Source organism: Chinchilla lanigera, unplaced genomic scaffold (assembly GCF_000276665.1).
Source record: "Chinchilla lanigera isolate Chin_1 unplaced genomic scaffold, ChiLan1.0 scaffold00118, whole genome shotgun sequence".
Taxonomy (NCBI): domain Eukaryota; kingdom Metazoa; phylum Chordata; class Mammalia; order Rodentia; family Chinchillidae; genus Chinchilla; species Chinchilla lanigera.
The window spans coordinates 2456658-2471497 of NW_004955519.1; the positions used below are offsets into that span (position 1 = coordinate 2456658).

General features: G+C 43.3%; 1 pseudogene; it reads left to right on the forward strand.

The window, feature by feature from the left end:
• The window catches only part of LOC102012468, a 2735-nt pseudogene extending 967 nt beyond the window's left edge, over nt 1-1768 (forward strand).
• The last annotated feature ends 13072 nt before the right edge of the window (nt 1769-14840 follow it).

Genomic DNA, 14840 nt, shown 5'->3' on the forward strand with positions numbered 1-14840 from the left:
TTTGGTTTTTCTCCGGTACCGGGAACCGAACTCACGACCTTGCGCTCGCCAGGCAGGCGCTTTTGCCACTGAGCTAAATCCCCAGCCCCTGCTTTGATTCTCAAAGAACAGAAGAAGGCCAATGAAGTGGTCCACAGGATGCAGTAGGAGATGTGAAGGACTATGTAGTTATCCTTGTGGATGGCATGGCAGACATTTGGAGCCAGGCAGCTGACAAACTTTTCTCAGTGGGAGCCACCCAAGTTTATGCTGTTTTGACTCATGGAATCTTCTCTGGCCCAGCCATTTCTCCATCAACAGTGCATGCTTTGAAGCAGTGGTAGTCACCAATTCCATACCTCGGAAGGATGAGATGAAGCATTGCTACAAAATACAGGTGATTGGCATCTGCATGGCCCTTGCAGAAGCCATCAAGAGAGCTCACAGTGGGGACTCTGCTTCCTACCTGTTCAGCTATGTCTCTATATTAGAATGACTGCTGAGGCTTTTTTAAAAAAAAATGGTCTGGCTGAATTCAAGCTGGCATTTATTATCTTTCCTTAGGATGGCAAATAGATTTCAATTCACATGCCATGTCTGAATTATTTATTATTTGTAGTAGCTGCCTGAATGACCCCAAATGACCCCACCCCTTGTTTTCCCATGGTATTTGAAGACAAATTCAGCAGAAGACCCAGCTTATTCCAATGTAGCGCTCCATATCCCCGTGACATATTAGAGTTTATCCTAAACTGGGGAAAGACAGATTGAGACTGACTGCTGGGATTTCCTGCCTACATTGTTTCATTCTGGCTCTCTTGATGATTTTGTGAGCCTCTTGGCTTTAACTGGAGTTCAACTGCTGCAAGATTTCAGACTTCTGAGGTTGTGGTGCAAGGCTATTTGAATGTGATTAGGAAAGCTCACTCTCCTTTACCTGTGAGTACTTCAGACTAGCAAGAGAGGCAGCCCAAGTGCAACACATTCTCTATATTCTATACTAAACTGCAGAAAGTCCTGGGCAGTCCCAAACCTAGTTCCAGTAGAAGTAACACCATGTAAGGAAGGAGTAGGCAACTCAGCTTGAGCAACTGTCCAGTGGGACCTAGAAAGGGGGGAGGGCAATAACACAGTACAGCAAATGCTTCTTTCTGACCCACCATCATCTGCTAGCCTTTGTAGCTTGGATTCTCCTTTGTACCCAGCCCTTTCTATTTGGCTTAACCTACTACTCTCTTGACCATTTCCTGGCCAAATATCCTCTTGGGCCCAAATGACCATTGTTCCATAGTCTTTTGGAACACAAATTTGCTCTATGCTGTTATTGCTAGCATTCACATTAGATAATTTGTTGTAGCTTAATCTTCCTTAGCCTACTACCACCGTGGTAGTAGGTTTTAGATGATATCAAATGGTGCCTTTTGATTAAGTATTTAATTTTCATCTTCCATCCTTGGATCTGTTTGACCACTCAAACGAACTGAGATTTCTATTGAAAAATATTGATGTTATTGTATCTTGTAGAGGAACGTAAGAAACTGTGTGTGTGAATTTGGGTCTATAAAAATTAAAAATAAAAAAAATGATAAAAAGGAGGGATTTGCCAAGGAACTGATTGGTGGAAAGAAACTTGGTAACCACAAATCTTCTCTGTCTCATTAGCAGGAATATTTTTGGGTAGCCATTAATTAAGGAGCTGTTTTTATAGAATTAGTACATTCATTTACACAACAAATACTTACTAAATTTTCATTGAATATCTACAATTTTCATAGGTATAGAAAGATATAATTTCTCTCTTTGTATCAATAAGGTTTGCTATTTACATTTCTTTGTATGTCAACAATAAAATTTTATGATTGCATACAGTATTAGTTCTTTTTTTTTCTCTTTCCCACACTCCATTCCATTCCTAGCTTGAAGACCGTGAGGTTAGTCAAATGTTCTGCTAGAAGGAACACAGCTAAAAGAACAAGTTTCAACAGAACATTTCTTAAGTTCACTCAGATCCTGAGAATCCTGTCTTATCAATAAAATGTTTCAATGTTCAGGCATTATTTTGCCTGCAAAAACAAACTTTCAGAAATTGGTACAAATACAGCCTGTACAAATGACTGAGTTGATATCACTCAGGTAGTTCTATTTCACCTTCTTCCACAAATGATTTGAGGTACTTCACTAAAATATAGACACAACTAGATTTTTTAAAAATGGTCAAAGGAACCAGCAAGAAAGCTCAGTGAAAGGCGAATAACACAGCCAGTGATAAGATTAATATTTAAGTGCACACTCTACCAGTTCCAAGACAGTTGTCAAAAGCAGGCCAGAAACGTGATCCTAAGCTTTTGAATAGCCATAGAAAATAGGAAATGCAATCATTTGAAGGTTTCCAGTGCTCGTAAGATAAAAACAAAAATGTTTTTGTTTTGTTTTTAATGGGTGCACAATTTTTCTTCAATTTCATTCCTGAGAAAAATCCTGTTTCCTCATTAAGCTGATGCAGTGAGCTAATTGGGAACTAAGTGTCATAAAGAATTATACCCAGATCCCCACAGTGGCACTCCTGGCACAATCACAGAGCATAGTGCTGTAAATCTATTCCATAAACCATCAGAACATCTCTGTTCACTTGAGTACACGAGCCCTCAATGGTCTGGCTGAATTCAAGCTGGCAGTTATTATCTTTACTTAGGATGGCAAATAGATTTCAATTCACATGCCATGTCTGAATTATTTATCATTTGTAGTAGCTGCCTGAAGAACTATGTTAAGAAATTCTGTTTTTCTCAGACTCCGAAGGAAGTTCTGTGATCCATTAACAATGCTTTGGGTGCAGGCTGAGGAAGGGGTTGCATGCACAACCTTATCCGGCGACTGTTTTAGAGAAATAGAGGTCCTGCCTGAGGGATTGTTGTGCAGTCACCCCAGTTCAACAATGCTCATTCCAGAGTTTTTGATAAATATCAGACAGCAGGGGGCTCAAGATCTTTTTCTCCACCTACCCTGCCCATACTGGCCTTCCCCTGTTCCTATCAGATAAAGGCCTTGAAAAAACAGAGACTGACCTCCACAGAGGAAGAAGGAATGCTGCTTGCCAGCTATCTTCGAACTTGAACTGTAACTCTTAGACCTGCAGCCTGCTTGCCTATCTTGTATATTTGGGACCTACCAGGCCTGCACAATTGCATAAGTCGATTTCTTGAAATAAATCTCCCTCTCTTCTCCTTTCTCCCCTCCTCCCTCCTCCTCTTCCCCTTCTGCCCGCTCCTCCTCCTCCATTGCTGAACTCTGACTAATCCACAAGGTATTATGGAACAGAACAGGAATTGATCCCCTACACTTCAGCCACACCACCCAAACATCCCCCTGCCTCATCCCGCCAGAGTCATTTCTCTCCTCTGCCTGGCCAAACTTTTTTTTTGGGGGGGGTGGTGGTGGTTTCCGGTACCGGGAATCGAACTCATGACCTTGCGCTTCCCAGGCAGGCGCTGTGCCGCTGAGCTAAATGCCCAGCCCCTTGGCCAAACTTTTTCATCCCAGCCATTTATTTCTCCACCACCCTCTCTGTCCTCTCCTTTTTCTAGCCAACTCTTGTACTCCACCTTGGCTATACCACCACAGCCAGAGCAAACACCTAACATTCCATCTAGGCCTCTTATTGCAGTACGGTGCGCCTTCTGGTCAATGTTGTGACTATACTTCCATGACCAGGGTTGTGTCCTCTGCACACTTTAATAGACACCCTTCGTACCAAGAAACCCTAGAGAATTTTTGGAGACATAGTATTATGGGAAAGAAGAATAGCATTCTGGGAGAGGTAAAAATTTGCAGAAGAACATGGAGATTGTGGGAGAGCACTGAGGATTATGGAAGACCATGGAAATTTGTGAGACATTACAGAAAACCATGGGGGAAGAAGAGATGATTACAAGAGAAAATAGTGGATTATGGGAGGACACACGTTTTTAAAAGAACAGGAGAGAAGAGAGACTTATGGGAGAATTTGGGAGGTACAAGGATTGTAGGAAAGACAAAATATTGAGAGAGAAAGAGAGAGAGAGAATTTATCTCCTGCTCTACTACCGGACATAACCTCACAGTCTGAGTCATGTACCTCCCTCTTAAACCAGTCCACTTTTTTCTTTCATGGCCATGTTCCCTCATGGCCACCACCACCTCCTATGCGCTGAGTCATAACTGTGCCCTTTATTTGGAGACTACAGAGAATTATAGGAAAATATGGTATTATGGGAGAGAAAAGAAATAAGAGACAACTAGAGAATTGTGAGGGAGAAAAGACCATTATGGGAGAGAACAGAGACTTGTGGGTAACAAAGGGGAAATGGTGAAAAATAATTGTGGGAGAAGCAGGGACTTTTGGGAGAGACAGGGAATTGAGGAGATGTGGTTAAATAGTTTCTTCAGCTTCCACATGCCTCTGTGCTCCATTTGGGAAATCTTTCCTCATACACCTCCTAGGCCATTGCTAGCCCCAGATGTGTTTCTTCATGGCCACGCCCACTCTTCACAAAGCTAAACTATCTTGTCTCTGCTTAGCCACACTTTTCCTGTCAGAATCATATCTCTTACCTCATCTCTCCAGTGCACCTTATTTATAAGCCAATCCTGTGTGTGTTCTATTGTGGTCCTTCCGCAACCAACAGGGCAACACTACTTTCGTTCCTTCTTTGTCACTCACCACCTCCCATTACACTCTAATCGTGGCAAGGCTAAGTCCTCTAAGCTCAACTGCAAGCACAGCTCTACCTTAGAGCCTTGTTCCTTGCGCTCAGTCATATGTACACCAGCTTCCATATCCACAATTCCTCTGGTTTGTACCCTGAAGTTGTCAATGATCATTCACCTTCCACTGTAGCCAAGACCCACTGATGCTGGCTACTCAAGCTTCTCGCACACAGCCATGCCTCTGCACTGGTACCTACTTTGCCTTTCTGGACTGGGTCATCCCCTGCTGTCTGCCCTACTGTGCCCCTGTATAACATTCACTCACCCCTGTGCAGTCTGCCACAGCCACACTTATCTCAGCAAAGATAGGTGCCCTCCCAGCCCTGCCCCTACTGGCTGTCCCTTCCTACCTGCTCCCTGGAAATCAAAGAGGCATCTGTGGCAGGGTGGAAGAAACAGGTCTCCTGAGAAATCCATTTAAACCCAGAGTTTGGCTCTACTGTATAATGAAAGGAGGCTGTAGATCCAGATCCTTGACAAAAAATTACTTTCTTGGGGTTTTCCTACCTGCAAATACCATGATTTGATGAGTAACAATCTGTGATTCAGTGAGAAACATAACTGGCAGATGAGTGGTGAAAGTATCTGACTTTCAAAGCTTTCATGCCCACTGAGCTTTGCGGTGACCGACTGGAGCCGTGATCCTTGGAGCCCCTCAGCATGCCTCAAATGCTGTAGAGATACAAGGAGTAAATGCTAAGCAGTTACACTCATTTCCTGGTGTTTTCCTCTCAAGGACTTTTCCTAAGCAGCCAGTGTCCTCTCGCTGTCTAGGGCCTGTCTTGGCATCATTACACCTAGACTGAATCTCTGGTTGCAGTTCTGTGCTTTGATTTTACTGTGCAATCTTTGCTCTGCCATTTACAACTCTGAAGCCACAATTTCTTTTTAAAGGGAGATTATAGCCAGTTCCTTACCTATCCAGAAATCTCTGAATGAACACTCCTGGGGGGAGGGCATTCTTGTTTAGGCACTCAGTCACTTATTTCTTCAAGCCATATTTATAGGGTACTATGTTCCACTGACAAATAAGACAAGCCTCAAGGAGTTGATGGCCTGAAGTTGCCTTAATTTGGATTTTGCAGAACAAGAAATGATAAGAAAGTTTTGATAGGTGAAAAAGAACTTGGTAATCGTACCCTACTCTCAGTACTGGGGTAGCTCAGTGTGAATCCAGGACCTTCACACTGGGCTACATCCTTGCTCTAATTTTTAATTTTGAGACAGAGTCTCACTACATTGCAGAATTCCCTGTTCTGAGCTGGAACTTACAATCTTCCTGCCTCAGCCTCCTAGAGTGCTGGGATTGCAGGTGTGCCTAGTCATCATATTTTCTTTTTTTGAGTTTTTTTGTAGTCCAGGCAGGCCTCAAACTTGTAGCTAACCTCTTGCCTCAGCCTCCCAAGTGCAAGTATTACAGGTATGCACCATCGTGCCTGGCTTCATGGGTCTGCTTCGTCTGATGAATAGGTTGTGTGGGACAGCAAACATAGGAAGCTGCTGTCGTAGTACTTATGTAGTCCTTCACACAATAAATCTTCATTGTGTGTACACTTTTAAATTTGTAAATAGAGCTATATTTTTCTCCCTTCATAGCAGCAAGATTTGCCACATATAATTCCTCACATGACAATAATAAAAAATTTTGTACCACATATGAGTTCTCTTCTTTTCTCACTCAACATTCCGTTTCTGCCTTGGAGACAGTGGATACAGTCTCAAGGTTGAGCAGATGGAGCCCAGAAAAAATAACACTTTTCAACAAAACATGTTTATTCAGCTCACAGGGACCTTGAGAATTCTGCCTCATTTATATAAAATGTTTCAAATGCAAGTCCTTTCTTGCCTGAACCAAAAGAAAAAACATTAACATGAAATAGGACCAAATACAGACAGCCTGGATAAGTCACTGTGTTGATTTTAATGTGGTTAGTAACAGCCTATAAAAACAAAGACAATATTGAACAAAAAACCAAGGAAAGGGACATTGTTTAAAAAAGAGAGACAAAGGGGCTGGGGATTTAGCTCAGCAGCAAAGCAACTGCCTGGCAAGCAGCACCTGCCTGGCAAGCATGAGGTCGTGAGTTCGATTCCTGGTACCGGCAGAAAAACAAAAAACAAAAAAAAATAAAAAATAAAAAAGAGAGACAAATGCAGTCAGTGACAGGATAAACACTTCAGTAGACAAGCCTGAACTTTTACCCTCTGAACACAAAGGAAAATGCTCTTATTAAAGGCAGGTCAGAGATTTGACCCTACATTCTGCATGCCCATAACCAAAGAGAATGACAATCATTTTAAGACTTTTCCAATATTCATAAAATAAAAGCCAGGGCTTTCTTTGTTCAGTTTTGAAAAGTCCAGTTTTTCTTAATTTTTTAGTACCAAGAAAAATCCTGAATACCACTAAAGTTGATGTGCTGGGCTAAATGGGAAATAAGTGTACTGAAGAATTACACACAGTTCCCTTTCATGTCAGTTACTGTTACAATCACAAAACACAACATGTTAAATCAGTTCCGTGAAACCGGACTCAAACTTTCCTGACCAGGTCCAGACCAGGTCTGGAGTGGTCCGTGATTTAATTCAGGGTAGCATTTAGATTATTGTTCCCAGGGACGGCAAGGAAGTTTCAACTCACATTTGAACTCTGGTCCATTTATAACAGCTGCCTGAATAAAGTGTGTTGTGCAATTCTGTGACTTAGTTCAGGCTTGGTAGGAAATAATTCTGCAATGATTGTTCTTTGATTAACAATGTCTGTCATGGGTACAGGGTGGGTGAGTGACTTCACACAACGGTCTATCCGGCATCTCCGGTTTGTAAGAGTACAAACCTCATATGAAGTCTTGTAGAGTTCTCCAAAAACATTTCTCATTATTAAGCTGTTGATAACTACAACATGGTAAATCAAAGTCAATGGCACTGGCCAAGATATAAGGGCAGAAACTTTAGGATGTTGAACCATTTATATGCTTTGCACATCAAGGCATCAGGAGGAAAATGAGAGCATTGAACCAAAGTTGTACAAGGCTTCATGCCCTCTACACCACTTTATAAAGGCTGGCAAAGGAAGTATGTATTGGCAGGGAAGAACAGACAACCAAATAAGTGATTAAGACCAAACATCCTGCCTCCCACTTTCGTGCATTGCTGCAAGAATTTCAGCCTAGAAAAACAAGCATCACATGCCAAGACATAGAAAAACTTCAATGTAACATCCCAGGAGCAGTGAAAATAAGTGACCATCTAGGAGGAAATATTAGAAAATTCAATAGTCTTGCTTTTACCATACGTGATGCGTTATAACTTACTGCTGTTTATTCACAGAATGAGACACATAGACAGGTACTTATGTATACTGTTTGAGAAACTGTCTTTTAAATTTTCACTTTAGGGCTGGGTGTGGAGGCACATGCCTATAATCCCAGCACTGGGGAGGCTGAGGCAGGAGGACTGTTGCAAGTTCGAGACCAGCCTGGGCTACAAAGTGAGTTCAAAGCCAGCCTGAACTGGGTAGCAAGTCCCTGTCTGAATGTGACCAAAAAAAAAAAAAAAATTCTCACCTTAAGAATATAGTGTTGGCAAAATCACACTCACTCGGTTATCTGAGTTAATTTTTATTTCCAAGTAGTAGTGATTAACTTTTCCCAAAGTGAAAAAAATGTTAGTCTGTGGAAAAAAGTCAAAGTTCATAATAGTAATACTATTAATTAACCAACAAAAGTTTGATGAGCCTTCCAAATATGCTAGTTTTATACAATGTCCTCCTCTTAAAATAGGCATAAAATATAAGGATTGAGACAAAAATACCCCAAAATCCAAGTTCCTTTGTTTATGATAAATCCTAGAAATTGGGTTCTTTCCCTCCCCCGCTTGTCAGGAGTAAGAAAAAAATGTAATATAATTCAAGACACTTCATTCCCAACATCTGTGGACTTCTTACAACTCCAGTTTATGATTGGCCAACTTAATTATACTCAGTAATCAAATATTCATGTACTATGAGACACAGAGAAATAAACCAAATTTTCCCTGCGCTGAAGGAGTTTAGAACTTTATAGGATATAAAAGTGTAACACATTGGCAAGGAGTGCATGTACAAATGTGAGCCGAATGCTACGAGAACATGGGCAGAGAGAATATAAAGTGGACTGAAGAAGTCAGTTATGGGGCTGGGGATTTAGCTCAGCGGCACAGTGCCTGCCTGGCAAGCACAACGTCATGAGTTCGATTCCCAGTACTGGAAGAAAAAAAAAAAAGAGAGAAGTCAGTTATGAGACTGTACAACAAAAGCCAGAGAAAGGAAAGGCTTTGAAAGGAGATGATTGTCAAGACAGACCTGGACCCCGGGCTAAAACGCATAAAGTTCAAAAAGCAAAGCCCATGGCATTCAAGTTAGACCAATCACGTAAGAAGCACACACAGGAAGAAAGTAGGACGTGGCCAACTTGTGGGGCCCCCGTGATAGAAGGGTGCAAAGGAAGATGGGGAAGGAATGTTAGCGTAGGTGCATCTGGAAAGCCAGGACAGCTTCACATGTTAGAGTACAAAGTGTTTTTGAGTCCTCTGACATTGGCCTTGGGATGCTAATGAAGGTATGAATGGGGTAATGGCTTCAATGTGAATGACAAGGAAAGGGACAATGGCAGGTAGAAAGGGCCTTCCAAGACAGTAAGCTGATAGTTACTAATTCAAAGCCTTTGGACTGACAGTCCACACTGCTTCAAACACCAGGGGAGGGCCAGCTATGCTCGGGACAGGAAAGAAAGAGGACAGGGAATTTCTAAAATGAGTGAATGAAAACGGGAAGCAAGAGGGAAGAGAACACTTAGAAATAAGTGTCAGGTGGCACGGACTTTACGTCCTTCCTTTCTGGACCTCAGTGGCTGCCTCTTGTAAACTGACACCCTGGACTAAAGGATATATGTATGTGATGTCTCTCAAGATCACTAATTCTACACTGCTCTGAGCTGTTTCAAATTTTGAACGAGCGTGAGAAAAGACTGCACAGCTTAGCTCCACAGGCTCTTCATACAGGCACTCTGGAACAAGTTCTGATTTGGAATAGGTGAGCGGATTCCAGGGCCATGAGGAAGGGCTGAGTATTTCAGCTGCCTCCTTGCCACCGTGCCTTCCTGTGAGGCTTTCAGCTTTGACTTGTGTCCCCTGATCCCGCCGCACTCCTCTCCCGCCTGCCCCTCTGTTTCCTCCAACAGAACGGGCTGTTTGTACTCCATCAAAACCCCAGTGGTCCCTAACTGCCTTCTCTCCCTCCCTTTATAATTGCTGCCTAGAAGCTTTGTGTAGCCGCCTCCTCAAGACTTCTCTAGGCTGTCCTCACTTCTGCACGTGCCGCTGCCATTACTGAGATGTCGCTGTCCCCTTCCTGACTCACACAGCTGCGTTTGGTTGGCACCAGCACGACTGACACCAGTGCACTGTACACAAGCAGATCTGAGTGTGTTTCTTTTTACTTAACCTTAACTGACCTGTTATTACAGACAGCTAAGTTAGATAGGAATGTTACAGGCAGTCAGATCGGGCTGGGCCCTGGAGAGAGAATCAGGACAAAACGGGCCAGACACACATCAGTTGTTTTGAAGTGGAGATGCTTCAAGATAACAACAAAAGGCCTACATACTCCCCAAGGCCTACACACTCCCCAAGGAATGAGATAAATGATAAAACCCAGCCTAGGGGGCTGGGGATTTAGCTCAGCGGCAAAGCGCCTGCCTGGCAAGCGCAAGGTCATGAGTTCGATTCCTGGTACCAGAAGAAAAGACAAAAAAAAAAAAGGGAAAGATAACACCCAGCCTAATAAAGTCTAGACAGGCATCAGTCACCTCTGTGGGCATCCAAGACCCCAGGATCTATCCATCGCCTACTGAGAAGTTCTTCGTTCTTCCCATGCCTGATTGCTATGTGACTTGCTTCCCCATTGGATCAGTATTATCTAAGCAGCTATCCTTATAATCTTATTGGTTGATCACAGCTGTAGCCCACATTGTACTCATGTGATTGTGCTCTATCAAACTTCCCCTGAGAAGTTGGGTCCTTGGAAATCCCCTTTTGGCATGTTCCCTCCTTTCCCCCTCAGGCAGAAGCTTTCTATCCTTCAGTAAATACTTCCCACTCTTGGGGGCTGGGGATTTAGCTCAGTGGCAAAGCACCTGCCTGGCAAATGTAAGGTTGTGAGTTCACTTCCCAGTACTGGAAAAAAAACAAAACAAAAAAAAAAACCAAAACAAAATGAAACAAAAAAATACTTCCCACTCTTAACTTCCGTTGTTCCTAGAATTCATTCTTCAGTTTTAGAGAACACAAACTCAAAGTATCAGACATCTACAGGTTAGAAGTTATAATATTCCTCTTACGTCACATCTGGAGGCTATGATATCATCCCTTTATCACTGTCGCTAGGCCCTGCTCCTCCAGCATGTCACACTGCCTCCTCTCCAGTCCCAGGCCCAGCCATCCTCAGACAGCATGCGGACCTTCCACTCTATGTCTCCTTACAGGTTCTTCGCCCCTTCTTTCCTCTTTTCCCCTGTTGCCTGACTTGCAAGACCCATCTGAGCATCCCCTCCTCTGCAAGTTCTCACTAGTGCTCCAAAATCCAATACAGCATTGCACTGTCTGTCTTCCTTTGATCCTTTAGAGATTTCCCCCCCCCTCCAGTACCAGGAACGGAACTCACGACCTTGCGCTTGCCAGGCAGGCGCTTTTGCCACTGAGCTAAATCCCCAGGCCCCTTTAGAGATTTTTAAAAAACTAAAACCAAATTCAGTTAACTTGTGTAAAGTGCCTGGTAAGTGCCAGGCCCGGACAACACAACAGACACTTCACAACGGAGGCTTAATATGAGCCTTTTGTCCTTGGAGTGAAACCTAAAAGTAGTAGAAGCTTAAGGATGATGGCAAGTCAAGGTTCATCAAAACAACTTAGACTAAGCTATCCATATTTCCTGTACTGCATAACTTTGCCCTCTTCCACAATCCCACAAGTATGGAAATAGTTGTTTTATTTTTTTGGTTTTCTGTGACAGACATGCACACTGACAGAACCCTTTGGAGAAAACACGTATTAAAGCCTTACATTTTTTTTATAACCTTCGACCCGTAATTTAACTGTATAACAAAGATGTGAAGAAAAATCTGTGAAAAGTTGTTAGGTAACAGAGTATTTTTAAAGTATTATTTATTATAATTTAAAAATAAGAAAATAGATTTAAAAGCATTGGATGGACCTAAAAAATTAACACAATATTAAACAACCATTAAAAATGGGATTAAGGAACATGTAATAACATAATGATGTGGAAATATGTATCTTCCACAGGTTCATGAAGCACTAACATTTGTCACTGATATTGGTGGAGTTATAGGTGTGTTCTACTTATCTTTTTTTGCTTCTGTTTTTGTTTTTGTCCGCCAGCCACCAGTTGTGACCAGGGTCAGGCTCATTTTCCACAAGTCCTCTACCAGTAAAATACATTCCTAAGCTGCTCCTCTGTATTTTCCACAAGAATTTCTCTTTTTTAAAACGAGATTTTAAAGCCAGGAGTGGTGGCACGTGCTTGTAATCTCAGCACTTGGGAGGCTGAGGCAGGAGGATCATTGCCTGTTTGAGGTGGGCCTGGTCTACAAAGTGAGCTCAAGGCCAGCCTGAACTGCAGAGCAAGACCCTGTCTCAAAAAAGATAAAAAACAGACAAACAAAACCACAGAGACTTTTAAAAAACTGAGAGATCATAATTCAAAAGATTTTCTCTTCTTCAAAAATGAAAAATTTACACCAGTGTTTAGCATTTTATTGTGTTTGATTGTAGTCACATAAATGCCTAAATAAAAGCAATTGAAAGATATTTGACACTTTTTTGAAGTGTAAAGCTAAAGAACAGTGAATCAGATTTCTTTGTCTCTATCATAGCTTTGGTCTTTGGTGTAAATAACATGCTCTGTTACAATCCCTAGCTCTATGTATTGACTTTTCTTTCCCAAGATAACTTCATCCAGTCTGGCATTTCTTCAGGGGGTAGCTAAGTGAGCTCTTCCCCTCAGGAAATTTCCATTGCATCTAAGAGTGAAACTGCTAGAATGGCTGGGTGGGCTTGGCTGTCTCTCCCTGGGGTCCAGCTTTTCCTGACCCAGCGCCCTGGTGGCCAGGGAAAAGGAGATGAGAAAAGGCTCCTCAGGCGGACTGAGCCAGCACGAGTGGGTCACCTCTAACGAAACTGCACCTTTACTAGGAGCGCGGGGCGTGTGGATGTGCCTCAAGGTGCCACAGAGCTGATGGTGTGGATATTTTCCTCACTGTTGCTTTAAAGATCCAACTCTCCTGTTCGCCCTTGGGGTCGCTCAGTGTAAACCTTCCGCCCGTGATTTGCAAGGCCTTTGGGGGCTGCGCTGAGGGAGAGGCGGCATGGCAGAGGGAAACGTGCTGGGGGCTTCTCCTGGCTTCAGCGGGATGCCCACCAGGGGAGCCTTTTTCACTCCTTGTCTCCATCCTCAGAGCACCTCTGAGGTTTTCTTGCAATTTCAGTTTTGACCTAGGAGGCCCAGAGAGGCGCAGTGCAGCTCAGTGTGGGGGAGATCGCGCCCCAGTGTGTAAAGGGTCGCCCAGCCCACGCCTGCCATTGCTGCCCATGACTTCAACACCAGACCCTCGGGCCCTGCAGTGTCTGATGGTTTGTGATCACTGCGAGGTGTGAGGAGTCGAGGAATAATCCGGGGAACGCAGCTCATGGCAGGTGGCTGTCAGTCACTGCGTACAGCTGCCCTGACCCAAGCAGTCACTAGCCCCATGTGGTGGCTTCACCTCAGTTAAATGACCTTGAACAAGACATTCACGCCCTCTGTGCCACCAGCCCCATTTCAAGTGCCTCTGTCACTTATGGCTCCCGCGTTGGGTAGCAGAGACCAGAGACGGGCACCTCCCTGGCACCACAGAACGTTCCTCATTTCAAAATGAACATGCAGGTACTTCACTTACTGCTTTTCCTCCAAGAGCTAGTCCGGCAGCACTGTTCACATCCTCCCTTTGACCTTAGACGGCTGTCAGGCCTCAGGGCCAAGCCAAACCATCCCCTTTGTTGAAATGGAAAGGGTCCTTCAGGTTTACATGCTGTGGTGCAGACAGGTGAAGCTTTTCTGGGAGGTGCATCCTTTGTTCACCAGAGGTAGCAAGGAGTGACATTCGCTGCCCGATTGAGATCGCCTCCGAACCAAGTGGGCTGGCCTGAAAAGGTGGAAAGTTTTTGCCAAGGAAACCTCCAGAGGGGCCTCAATTCTTTCCAGATTGTTTCTGTGGGGCGCCTAACCAGACAACTGCAGAAGGGGTGGAGGGTGGGGAGCTTCAGATTTTGTCAACAGAGGAAGCATTCTTTTGAGGCAGTTTGGAAAACAAAACAAAACAAAAAGAACTACTCTGTAGATTTCCATAAGGAACTGACAGGAGACTGCTGCTTCAAGGAAAGTACTAGCCCAAATGTTGGGTGTTAATCATTAAGCTTCTTAGATGGTGGTTCACTTCCTTTCCTAATCCAGGTCACATAATATGTAAGTGGAAGGTAGATTTTTTTTTCTTTCTTTCTCAGTTTGCTTTAAATTTTCCACTCTGAAACATGGCCCTGGCTTCTTTATCTGGTGACTACTATTCATGTTGAATTCTGTCTGCCAAGTGTATTGCCTTGAAATTTAAAAGTAATTACCAGTTTTCTGTGGTTTGAGTACAAACTTTAGGTTAAAGAACTTGTTATTTTTCTAAGTCTACTGACATACTGAGCTTGAAATTTGCACGCGTGACAGTTTTAGGAGTTTGAAAGAGAATATGAAGCTCCGTAGGGCCAGGGATGTAGCTCAGCGGACTAAGCACCTGCCTGGCAAGCACAAGGTCCTGAGTTCGATTCCCGGTACCAAACCCGCCCCCCAAAACCAAAAACAAAAGGAAGCTGCCTAAAATGATTGAGGGTCGACGTTCAGGAATGACCCCATTTAATTGTGGGTTTGTTTTCTCTTTGTTCCCGTTGCACTACATATTAGCACTTCTTTGGCTTTGTTTCACATGTTATCTTCTGTTGCTCTTTTTTTTTTTTTTTTTTTTTTTTTCTCCGGT